This window comes from Tribolium castaneum, chromosome 3 (assembly GCF_031307605.1).
Source record: "Tribolium castaneum strain GA2 chromosome 3, icTriCast1.1, whole genome shotgun sequence".
Classification (NCBI taxonomy): domain Eukaryota; kingdom Metazoa; phylum Arthropoda; class Insecta; order Coleoptera; family Tenebrionidae; genus Tribolium; species Tribolium castaneum.
Genome location: NC_087396.1, coordinates 9427254 through 9439129, shown reverse-complemented (window position 1 = coordinate 9439129; position 11876 = coordinate 9427254). Strand labels below are relative to the sequence as shown.

The following is an 11876-nucleotide window of genomic DNA, read 5'->3' as shown; positions in this document are numbered from 1 at the left end:
CGAGAACTTCGGCGCACGAAAATAGTAGTGTTATGAGGCATAATAAGCGTCGTAGCGGATCTTGAAGACCATGGAAGAAGGGCTTGTGACAACACTGGAGGGGAGGGCGTTCCAGGAATTAAAAATCCTATTAGTTATAAAATTCTGTCTGACACTTGTTTTAAAACTAGGCTTTTGCAATTTATACAGGTGCCCTCTAGTACAACTAGAATTGATTCTAAATAATCGATGTATAGGGGATTTTTTGGAAGTAATAGCTTGGAAAGTTGTCAGGAGGTCACCTCTTACGCGTCTATGGGCCAGGGTTGGTAGGCGCATCAATGTGAGTCTTTCCTCATATGACGGACAATAAGAACTGCGAAAAGGCTGCCTAGTCACCTTTCTCTGGACCTTTTCCAGAAGTCTTATGTCACGTTGTAGCACAGGAGACCACACGGCGTTACCAAACTCTAAAATAGGACGTATATAAGTCTTGTAAAGCTTGGAAGATGACGATAAATCGGCAAACACAAATGATTTACTAATTAAATAGAAAACCTGGTTTGCCCTCTTCACAATTCGGTTAATATGCTCCGTCCATGAAAGGGTAGAAGAAATTGTGACACCTAGGTCAATACAAGAATCGCTATTTGAGAGAAAGACATTATTGATTCTATAAGAAAACTTGGGGTTATTTTTGCCCAAGTGTAGCACAGTACATTTACTAAGATTAAGTGGAATCAACCAGATCTTGGACCATTCATATATTTTAGAAAGGACATCAGATAGCACGGAGTTATTGTTACTGCAACCGTATAACTTTAAATCATCCGCATACATCATAACGGTTGATGCTAAATTATATCCTATATCAGCAGTATACAAAACAAAGAGAAGAGGACCTAATACAGAGCCTTGCGGCACTCCGCTCATCACCTGCCTGGAAGTGCTAAGACTGTTGTTAACACACACTTTGAAAGTTCTATTACTCAGAAACGACTCAATCCAATTAAGCAGTGATCCATTGATTCCATTATGTTTTAATTTGTACAAAAGCCTACGTCTCGGAACCCGATCGAAAGCTTTAGAAAAGTCTAAATAGATGATATCTGCTGCTTTATTAGCATCAATAATATTGGTCCAATCCTCCAAACAACAAAAAAGATTTGACACAATTGAACGACCCGGAACAAATCCATGTTGTTCTTCTGGAATCCTATTAGTGGTGACTAAAAAATCTATTAACTTATCAAAAATGAGCGATTCAAGTATTTTAACAATAACCGAAGTGAGACTAATGGGACGATAATTAAGCGGGTCAAATTTGTCACCCCTTTTAAACATTGGTTTAACAATGGCGGTCTTCCAATCATTTGGCAATTCACTAGACGCTAAAGAATTGTTCATTATAGAACAAAGAGGCTTGGTTAGAGACGAAGAACATTTTTTAATTATCAGAGGACTTAAAGCATCAGGCCTAGGAGATTTAGTTACCTTAAGTTTATTTAATTTGTCGCGTAGCTTGGCTTCAGTAATATTTATATTATCGATACACGATTCATTGGGTGCAGTAAGAGGGCAAGAAATTGAGGTAGAAGGTTCATCAGTAAAAACTTCGCAAAACTTATCGGCAAACATGTTGGCATTTGTCATGTCGTTCTCACAAATGTCTCCCGACGCGTCTCTAAGTTTTGGTATGGTTACAGGACCATTGAGTTTGGTACGGATGTATTTAAATAGTCTTTTGGAATCGGCAGAGTTAATAATATTTCTCTCGTAACGTGCCCTAGCATCTCTAATAATCTTCGTCAAATTGTTTGAAAAAGCCCTATGATTTTGATAGTCTACTATACTTCCGGTGCGCCTATAAGCTCTCCAAAGCGCTCTCTTTTTATTTATTTGCCTCAATATTTTACTGTTTATCCAAGGCTTCGACGAGGATTGTTTCTTCACAATTTTACGTGAACAGCTCTTTACTAAGGAGTATACCGTATCTTTGAAAATTTCCCACATGCATTCAGTGGACAGATTCAAAAGCACTGCATTCCAATTAATCTTACTGAGTTTCTCATTCAACTCGTCGAAGTTGGTAGACAGTTTAGTTTGACGGTTGACCCGGCCAACTGCAACTAAACACAGCTGAAGATCAACCTTCAGCACGGTATGGTCGGATTTTCCAAGAGGACTGAGATATTGCAAACCACTGACAAGTGATTCGTCAGTAGTCAATATAAGGTCAAGCACCGAAGGTGATTGATTGACCCGAAAGCGCGTAGGTTCCGATATTATTTGAGAGATCCGAGAATCAGAAAGGATATCCAAAAAGAGCTGGGAGGATGGCTTGATAGCCTGAGGAGAAACTCGGCTCCATACTATATCTGGCATGTTAAAATCACCAAATATGAGAGAATCATACTGGTCGGAGACCTTAACTAAGGCATCATATAGCTTCAAGTCATCGGTCATATCACAGTTAGGCGGTCTATATATACATGTAAGAACTAAGGTACAATTGCTATTAGTAATTTTGAGGAAAATCGAGTCAATTGCACCCAGATCAAACTGCAGAGGGGTGATTATAAAACTTTCAGCGATATCATCGGCAACATAAACACACACTCCCCCTCCTCTTTTGTGTAATCTGTCCTTACGATAAAGAAAGAGAGCGGGATGGGTGGATTTAACTAGCACTGACAATTCGTCAAATTTGGCTGTTAGTGAAGCGATGTTTGTATACATTATAGGTCTAACAAGATGATGTGATAGTTTGGTTGATTTTACGGTGTTGAAGATGTTTACCAGAGTTTACGGACTTACTCCGTCTCCATACCAGTGTATGGGGCGGGCACTCGGTCACGCGGTATATTCTCATAAGCTTTTTTAATTCTTTTGCGCGTTCTCTTAATTCTATTCTGCATGCTTCGATGTTCAACCAAGGGAAAAATATCAAACAGCATAGCCAGCAATCCTTCGATGTCGTCAGTGTACTTCAAAACCAAGTTAAGTATATCGTTTTCACCAACAACCTTTTCCATTAGTTCTATCAGCTCGCTGAAACTTAGCGGGTACTGGGCATTTTCAACTAATTCCTTGACTGGCTGCAACAATTCCGGTGTAGGCGTCAGACTTTCTGTTGAATCACAGGATTTTTTTTTCTTAGGATGTGGTGTATCAAGGTCGTCATCATCTTCTGCATGGGAATCAGAGGATCTCACGCAATCTGGTATAGGGGAAATATCGTCTGTGGGCGGTCGCTTAGACCCAACGTCGACATTAGGGCAATCTTGGGCAAAATGCCCAAGTTGTCTACATTTAAAGCAGACGTCGTCAAAATTTAGAAAAATGCGATAGTTGGTGTCCTCGTATTTCAGAACAAGAGAGGAGGGGAGATCAAAGGAATCTTCTGGTTGAACGTAAACCTGTCTGCGGAAACTTAAAACATGTTTGTATTCTTCATTGTTCAAAGCCGCTTTGAGAAATGACATTTTAGAGACTAAGGTAAATCCTATTCTTTTAACCATTTCTTCAACAATGGGGTGCGGAATAGACGGGCACACATTGGATAGGATAATACGTCTTGCTGGGTTAATTAAACGCCTTACATTTACCACGTTCTCTTTAACTTTAATTGCAGGGTGCTCAGAAATTATTTGATCGACGAACGATTTATTACTCAAGTATATGCAAATCCGATCATTAGACATTCTGGAAGCAAAACTAACATTCTTAGGAGCAACTATATCACCTATAGCCGCGACGTAATCAACCAATTTTAAATCTTTAACGCCACCTAGCACAATAGCTTGGTCCTTACTTGGGAACAAAGACTCAGAAGTCTCCATTGGGATTTAACAGATAATAAAAAAAAAATAGAGAAATTAGGCATGTATTAGCTGCACCCGCCAACCGGCGAGCGCAAAAAGGGAGCTCGATAACCAGCCTTCTAAAGAAAACTGATATCACGCACTGCAAACAATATCAACGAGAAGATAAGCGCCGGTTGAGATACATAAGCAAAGTATGCCAAAATCGGAACAGACTCACCGAATTGCAAAACGACAGATACGGAGCGCCCAAAAACGAACCGTTCACCTTCACTTCACAAGTCAATAAATGATTGACTTCAATAAAGTTGTTTTTTCTATATCGGAATATGCAAAGAGATTCCTTATCCATGAGTTTTCAGGATCTGGTAAGGGGAAATAATCTCTTAAGCTGATTATTAATAAACATGCAAGTGTTCCGTGATGTTACGTTGAATCACAGGTTCTGGTTGTTCTTCACTTGACTTCAGAAAAGTGTTCAATTTAGGAAAATCAGCCACGTTAGAGCTTTAAACTCGGTTTGCCTGAAGATTTAATTTCTTATTCTTATTTCTCACAGCTTCAATTTTATCTTCAACATAAAAAAGATTCACATGAGCACCTTGAAGTCCCGTATTCATAATGTTCAAGTATTCAAAAATATTTGCTAAATATGCTGTCATACACAACCAAGAGAAATTGTTCAGTTGATCAGATGGAAAATTGGAATCTAATAGAAACACACGTGTTTCATCACGTAATTCAAAGAATCTTTTCAATATCTTCCCTTTTGACAACCAACGTATCTCCGTATGTAGGAGTAATTGTGTATGGTGGCTCCCCATTTCTTCACACAATTTTGTGAAAAGCCTGGAATTTGGTGCACGAGATTGGATAAAATTTATTATTTTTACCACCTCGTCTAATACTTCTTTTAATGTAACTGGCATCTTCTTCGTAGCCAACGCCTCTCGATGAATACAGAAGTGAGTCCATTTCACTGAAGGTGCAACATCTTGCACCCAAGCACTAAGTCCACTGATTTTTTTCGGACATAGTCCTAGCACCATCAGTTGTCGAACCAACACATTTCTCCCACAAGATATTATTCGGGCCCAAAAAGTCATTTAACGATTTAAAAATACACTCTGCTGTGGTGTGTAAAAATTCACATGAAAATAAAAAGTCCTCCAAAATTTGTTCTTTCCATACATAGCCTACAAAAACTAAGCATAATAGCCTTGTTTTTAATATCAGTGCTTTCATAAATCTGTAATGCAAAAAAGTGGCAAGACTGGAGCCTTGAAATGAGCGTCTGTTTTATATTGTCGGACATATCACAAATTCTTCGTTTTACAGTATTATTTGAAAGAGATACTTTTCTTATCTTTCCAGCTGCTGATTTACCCAGAACTCGTTCACATATTGCTATACAGGCAGGGAGAATCACTTCCTCGCCTATACTGTGAGCTTTTCCGGAGTTGGCAATGATTTTGGACACATCGTAAGAAGCTAAAGTTGCATTCTTCTGGTGGTTTACACCTGCTGTAGTTTCTATCGTGTTTTAACGCCGCAAATTTGAGCTTGAAAAAGTCTATTGACTAAGATTACAAGGTTTCATAGATTCATTCGTCAGAATTTCACAACATAAAACGCACATGAGCTTTGGTTCTAAATCAGGTACTGCAGCTTTAGTAAAGCCATATTGAAGGTAGTATTGATGAAACGCAGTATTCTGTGATGGTTTCAGACCGCTCATTTGGCAAAGAGCTAACTTTTACTAGCTTTGTCTGTATGCCATCTTTTCAGTAAAATACTGCAAAACAAGAGGAAAAAAATATTTACCTTGTTATTGCTAGCATTTGTTGTCAATCCGTAAAATGGACCATTAGCCTGCTTCATCAGAAAATAATTGCTTATCAATGGTTTTGTTTTGAGAAAATAAGAAGAATGGATACGAATTTCTGCCATGTAATTGACTTACTTCGTATTCGTTAATGCATTGATAAATATGTTTCCAATAGGACTGACTGGTAATAAAACTATTTAATTCATTACCACTGGAAAATGCAAGCTGTGTCCACTGAGCTGAGCCCAGGAGTTCGACCTGGGCGTTGATGCCGTCGATTTCTACATTCACCTGTGCGACTCCTAAAACACTTGTAACTGCACCGCCGTAGCCCGTAACGTCCTTCTTCTTGTCCCAGTCACATATAAGTTTTAATTTGGGTACATAATCATCCCGGATGACACAAACTTCCGCTCCCATGTCCACGTAACCGCTAACTTCCACCCCGTTAATTTTCACGTCCTTAAAATACTTCAGATTGTCTTCACTTGCGCCGCCATTTCGTTTGCAGTAGCACCCCGTTGCGGATTTTCGCTTCGCCCTACTACTTGTCTTTCTCGCGAATCGCGACCCGGTACTTGGCACTCGCGCGCGAAGTGTCCCATTTTCCCGCACTTTAAACACGGAAAACACCTAGTGTTTTTATTTTCCACCCTCGGAGTGTTACAGTTTTTAGAAATGTAGCCCTCTGCTCCACAATGAAAACACTTTCTCTTCTCTGGCAAAATACGCCTCTCTGGAACCGAAATTAAATTCAACCGTTCATTATTCCTCAAATCACGAGGAAGCTGCCACTCATCGTCGTGTCGGACGGTCAGGAGAGACCTCGCAACTTCCCTGGACTTCAACCCAGTGAGCAGCATTTCTTTCGTTTCCGCGAACGACAATTTTAAATCGCGACACATCGCCATTTTTGCGTAAAAATAATCTTCCGCGCTTTCACTGGTTCTTTGTTTTCTATCCGACATCTCTCTGAACCTTTCGGCGAGCGTTCTTTGATCCGTGTAATTTTCGCGGAATCGCATCTCAAACGCTGCCCACGTTGTTAAGGTATCCTGGTGATATCGATACCACAAGAACGCGCTATCTACGAGGTGTTGACGCGCCACCTCTAACAAAATTGCATCACCCCAAAATTGACGTCCTGCCATGGTTTTGATATCTTGTAACCACTGTAATGCGACTGATGCACCTCCTTTCCCATTGAATACGCGTCAAACCTCTTCAACATAGTCAACTCATGGTAATTCTCATCGCATCTCAGCATGGCAACCTTCACACTCACGGACAACTATTACTACTAAAGTGTCCAGCGTCGCAAGAAGTACGCAACATCATTTTCACCTGAAGTTGACATTCTGTCAGTGAAGACATGATGCTGTCACCATCGATACTGCTGTCACCATCGATACTGCTGTCACCATCGATACTGCTGTCACCATCGATACTGCTGTCACCATCGATACTGCAAAATTATGTCCTCGCTAACTTGGACAAGCACTCTCAAATCGTCCGTCATCAAATTCAACTTCTCCAAATTCAAAGCAAGCACCACGGGATCTGTTCAGTCAACAACTAGACCAGTCATCTCCGGAAGTCATCTTCAGAAATTCCAAAGCCAAAAACTAATCATGCTCTAATTGTACCATTCTTGCTCGCTCCAACGGTACTGGAAGGGGGATGATGTGACGGTTCTTCAGTTCTTCGTGTTCCTGAATTGTAGTGTGGTAAATAAAGTGTCCTTCATTAGTGAAGTGTTATTCCCTCACACTCTACACACTTAAGCACAGTTTCGGCGTATAACACCGGGTTGGCCACAACCGTAACACGAAAACTTAGCACTGGAGTCTATGGATGTGTCGCTCTATGGATGTGCCGGTGGGCATGCTTGCGTCTTGTTTTTTTTGCAAATACCATCTGGTAAATGCGGTACGCTGGAGGACTTGTGGCAAATTCGTCTCGTAATGCCTTTTTTGCGTCTTTCCTAGTGAGAAAAGAAAGAAAAAAAGTATGCTGAGGCCTGTAGCAGCATTGGCAACGCGGCGGTTGCATTTGCATCCGAAATTCCTTCGGACGCTTTGTAGAAGTCTGCTCTGGCGAGGAAGTCTTCAACGGACTCCTGGGTTCGAGTTCCATCAAATCTCACTGAACAATGTGTGAAGTGGCGTACGGGCACCTGTGGGGTTAAACGCTCGATGAGCAGTTGCAGTTGATCGGCTGTGATCGCCATCGTTGTGGTTGTTGTGGTTGTCCCGGAACTTAAAGACGGCGTGGTGGCAAGTTTCTAATACCTAATTTGATACCACGCGGATAAATAAAAATCGGCGATAATATCTAACCATTCCTAAAAATGCTTTAATTTCTTTTGTTGTTTTTGGCAGCGGGTGTTTTTGTATTGCTTCAATGTTTGAAGGATTTATTTTAACCTGTTCGGCGTAATTACGTGTCCGAGAAATGCAACTTTTTTTACAAAGAAACTCAGATTTGTCAAATTGAACTTTTAAATTAAATTCTTTCAACTTATTAAAGAGTTGCTTAATATGAACTAGACGTTCATCTAAGGATTTTTAAAAGATTACAACGTCATCCATATAAACAAAACATCATTTATAAAGATATTTGCGTAAGACATCCATAACTCTTTGATGGGGCGTTTTTTAAACCAAATGGCATTCTAACATAATCGTAATGCCCATTGTTGCTGTTTTTTTCAATACTTTCCGGGTCCATTTCTATTTGGTGAAATCTTTGTGTTAAATCTAGTGTTGTAAAGTATGTACACTTTCGCAAATTCTCTAGGATTTTGTCAATTCTTGATAAAGGATCGTTTTTGCATTTAATTTTCTATAATCTATAACGAGACGCCATTTCTTTTTACCTGACGCATCTAACTTTTTCGAGATAATCCAGAGAGGGCTATTGTATGGCGATATTGAAAGTCTTGTAATTTTATTATCTAGAAGATTTTGGATTTGATTTTGGATTTCTGTTTTTAAATCGTGGGTATACCTATATGATATGCAATAAACCGACTCTTCGTTCGTAGTTCTAATTTTAAGTTTCACAGCGTTTGTAAGAGAAAGGTTTGAATTTTTGTCATAATAGTAATTTATTATATACAAGTAAAGAAGTTGTTCATTATCTATGAGTAATGGGTTTTTGCGGAGTGCGGAGCAATCGTTTCAGAAAGGAATCACGGGCAGATAATGTCAACTTTTTTTACGTGTATAATAAAACCTTTTCTCTAATAGGTACATCCAGAAATTTTTGTTAAATTTTTTCTTCGATAAAATAAAAAACCAAATAGAATAAAAAAAATCACCAAGTGGCTACATTATTCTAACGAATTTATATTGAATGGCTTTAATAGAAGAAATTTATATATTTTCGGTTTACTTTCAAAAAAACCCACCCCAAATCCGGGTATGTAATGTAAATCTAATTTCTCAATTTTTCCTTTTAAAGCGATATTAACTATTTTTATACTCGATTTTGACACTGACAATTGTTTATAAAAGAAACAGACCATAACTAAATAAAATAACTACTATCTCTACTCGTATCTATCGAATATGGAACAACATTATTAGTACCTCTAAGAATATTGTATATTATGATACGAGATTTATAAGACGCATTTTGTCGCACGCACGGATATAAGGCATGACGAATGCAGCGAGGTGTGCCATAATAGAGTAAGTGCGACAAAATGCCTTATAAACGAGATATCATACAGTATTTTTTCTACTTTGTGCTTTTCGTACCAAAAAAATTAATTTCGAAATTTAGGGAATTTTGACAGTTGACAGCAGTTGTGCTCAGGCCGTGAAATGAAATTCTACAAATACGGGCTTTTGTTGCAAATATGTAGTATTTGAAAATTGGCCCAAGGACAATGAGATCTCAAATTACTTACTCGCACTGGCTTTTGAAGTTATGTTTGCACATTACTCGACAGGTGTTCGAAAGGGCCATATATCAGGAATGACACAAAAGCCTCTAAATGTTAGTATTTGATTAATTTGGTTAAATTATGCTCTCGAAACAGGTGTCGATTGACACTGACAGTTCTCTCACATAATTATCGAAAAACTAGGTTTTCAACGTTATTTAACTAAACTACCTGTTTTATAGTGTAATTATTATAGCACTCCATTAGATTTCACCATACGCAAATCGCGTCTCGTAATGACCTAACTCAGTACGAAACCGAAGTAAAAAAAATTAATTATTAAGCCGCTACGCAGATTAATTAAAGTGATTTTGAGCTGCTATTCAACGTGAAAATTGAAGAAATTTGCATACATGGGACCGTGTAGCCGTAAGTACAGTACTCCAAGGGAAATAGTGAAAATTGACTAAAGTTATAATTTATAATAACAATGCAGTTGGGGACAGAAAACGATTAGTCTGCAGTAAAATGCAAGTTAGGGATTCTTCGGGTAAAGATGTTTATTGCTCACTTCGTCACACTTTCAAAACGGATGTTGCCATGAGGAGATATGGAGCCTAAGCCGAAGTAAGTACGAAGAAACCCTAATTTGCATTTTACTGCAGACTAACCATTTTCTGTCCCCAACTGCATTGTTATTATAAATCATTACTTTAGTCAATTTTCACTATTTCGCTTGGAGTACTGTACACTTTTATGAAAGTAAGGCGCGAATTAAACTTTAGTTTTGAAACAAGATGAATTAACCTTGAATTTGAATGTAATCTAGGAACATGTTTTTTATTTTGTTTTAATTTTACTTAATTTAAAACAAATTTCAAATTTGTGTAAAGGAATTTCGCGGGAAAACTAGGCGGCGCGAGAGAGACAACGACCGGGTGATGAGCAGTGCGACGGCGCGGCGGCAGTAGCGATAGCTCGAGACTCGAAAGAGAGTATCAAAGCGACGACGACACGGTGTTGAGTGGTGTACTGACTTGTATTTTTAATTTTGTGGAAATGAATTAATTTTTGAAACAGTCTCGTAACAAATCAGAAAGTCTCGTAACAAATCAGAAGAGGGATAATGTCACGTGCAAGTTGGTGAAATTTGAGTGCCGTGGTTGAAATTGCGACGAAGTTAGCGTCAAGGACTTGCACGAGCGAAAAACATCAGTATAAAAAAAACCGGCTATAAGTAAAGACGATTGTCACGTCGGGTGTGGCGATACGAATTTCGGTTAAAAGTGTCCCATAAATGGCTGAAGAGCAAACAAGCGATGAAAAAGACATTTGTGTGAACATGAATGAAGAAATCGACTTGGAGGAGGCGCCCCTAAGGATGGTTTCGGCGGCAACTAAGGTGAGAGACAGTGGGCTAGTTAATTTTGGGAAACGCAAGATTGCTTTATATAATTTTTTATTACGAGAAATTACAACGTAACTCGACTACAGGACAAATAGAATTAGTAACTACACACTATAAATCCAAAAACACGCGTTATGTGTGCCTAGTCACTCCTGGATCGGGTTACGGGGACAAAGACAACTGGCGGCACTAATTTTAGGCGATATTGCGCACCCGGGCGGGAAGTCAGGAGGGTGGCATAAACATTTTAACAAAAATTCATTTTTATTATTTGTTTTTGATTCGAAAACACCCTAAAAGTTGAAAAAAAAATATTTCACCAAATTTACTGATTTTTCTTTATCAAAAAACCCGAGTTATTTGTCACGAAATCTTTTGATATTTTTGAGGAAATTTTTTAAAATAACCTGATTACAGCCTTTGCATTTTAACGGACGGGACACTTTGCACTTATACTTATACACTTACACTTATACACTTACACTTATACACTTACACTTATACACTTACACTTATACACTTACACTTATACACTTACACTTATACACTTACACTTATACACTTACACTTATACACTTACACTTATACACTTACACTTATACACTTACACTTATACACTTACACTTATACACTTACACTTATACACTTACACTTTTACACTTACACACTTACACTCCGCGCCAATATTATCACTTAGCTGTAGTTCAAGTATTAATTAAAAGTTCGGTAATTTTTTGGGATGTAGCCGTTGGAAAACTTGTGCTGGCCTACGATCGTATTATCCAGTTTCCCTGAATCAAGCAAAGACTCGAAACACCAACGATTGGTGCACCTCAAACTCATGTGTGATTTCCCATTAACAGGGTTATTCTATAGTTCTAAGCCACATCGTTCACAAGCTATAATAGCATTTGAGTGACAGTTCTTTTCTGTACACAGTTGGGA

The 11876-nt window shown here is 38.6% G+C and overlaps 1 long non-coding RNA gene across 1 annotated transcript; it reads left to right on the top strand.

The window, feature by feature from the left end:
• The first annotated feature begins 1447 nt into the window (after positions 1-1447).
• On the top strand, positions 1448-4084 carry LOC135265669 (uncharacterized). Its single transcript, XR_010333443.1, has 3 exons — positions 1448-3421; positions 3470-3563; positions 3614-4084. It is a non-coding gene; the product is annotated as an uncharacterized LOC135265669 (long non-coding RNA).
• The last annotated feature ends 7792 nt before the right edge of the window (positions 4085-11876 follow it).